Source organism: Rhincodon typus, unplaced genomic scaffold, assembly GCF_021869965.1.
Source record: "Rhincodon typus isolate 14 unplaced genomic scaffold, sRhiTyp1.1 hic_rhity00000054, whole genome shotgun sequence".
NCBI lineage: Eukaryota > Metazoa > Chordata > Chondrichthyes > Orectolobiformes > Rhincodontidae > Rhincodon > Rhincodon typus.
Window position 1 is genome coordinate 370,382 of NW_025965692.1, and position 1,195 is coordinate 371,576.

General features: G+C 61.2%; 1 protein-coding gene across 1 annotated transcript in view; it reads right to left on the minus strand.

The window, feature by feature from the left end:
- Window positions 1-1,189, minus strand: part of LOC109926492 (zinc finger protein 628-like) — a gene marked incomplete at its 3' end in the record, with an annotated part of 4,174 nt that extends 2,985 nt beyond the window's left edge. Inside the window, exon 1 of the mRNA XM_048621108.1 lies at window positions 908-1,189. The remainder of the gene's footprint in view (window positions 1-907) is intronic.
- Window positions 1,190-1,195: the final 6 nt, after the last annotated feature.

The window sequence follows — 1,195 nt, forward strand, 5'->3', positions numbered from 1 at the left end:
CCCCCCACCCCCACCACCTCGCTTTCAGGAGACTACGTACCTGCTCCCCCCAACCCCCGAGAGGTCTCTCTGTTCAGCGACGCCCCCCAGGGACCTCACCGTTAACGTGTATAAGTCCGTGAGGAAAACGCAGCGCCTTATATTTATCTGACGCCCGGGGGTGGGGGGAAAGAGACACGACAAAGATCTGTCGCCAAACACGCGCGCAGACACTGGTAAGAAGTTTAAAAGGGAGGGTGCAGGCCGGCGAGAATTAAAGTTATGCAGAGTTTCCGAGCCCTGGCTGAGCGGAATGTCCTTCCTTCCGAAGGGCCACTTCCCCAGTTTGATCCCTCGTTCCCGCGAAGACGCGCTGGTCGCGGAAGAGCTGCCAACGCAGCCGCGCACCTCGACGGCCGGGGGGGGGGGGGGGGGGGGGGGGGGGGGGAAGAGAGGCTGGGAGAGAAAAACAACAGCGAGGCAGACAGAACAGAGAGACCCGAGGGGTCTTCTGGCTGTCATCCGTCACGAACGAACCGCATTCCCCACCCTCCCCGCCACCAATCTCCGCTCGTTCGCACCACTTTGCTGAGTCCGAGGTGAAATGTGGTCCATTTGTGCGACCGCCGTGTGCGGCTCCCCTGTCTTTTTGGTCCTTCATTTCCGAGCCGCCTGACTCTGAGCGCAAATTAACTCAAACGATCGAGGCCGTCGGTTCAGATCAATGCTGCTTTCTCTTTAATGTCTTTTGCCTGCGTGATCTCGAAATGGGGAGGGGGGAGGTGGAGAACGGGGAGCGGGCATCCAGGAATGAGCAGAGAGGTCAGAGTGAGCCTGAGGGGTTAGGGTTTGGGGGGTGGGGGTGTGGGGGGTTGCCGGCGGTGAGGCGGCAGAGAAGTTGGCGAGGATCGGAGACGGAGGGACTGACCTGGCCTGTATTTTCGCCTGGGGTCTTGCCCGCTGGACGAGGGAGCCGCGCACGGGATAGCGCAGGTGGACTGCGTTTCACCAGCGAGACAGAGCCGAACGTCCTTGTCCCTTCCTCACAGCCGGGAGGGACACCCTCCATCGCTCGGAGCGGGCTGCTCTCGCTCGGTGGTGGCGGAGGAGAGGGATGGTTTACTTCAAAGTTTCCCCCAGCCTCGTACAGGGATTGCCGAGTGATGATTGCGAAGCATCCAAAGGCCGATCAGCTGCTCCCTCGGATCGAGATGGG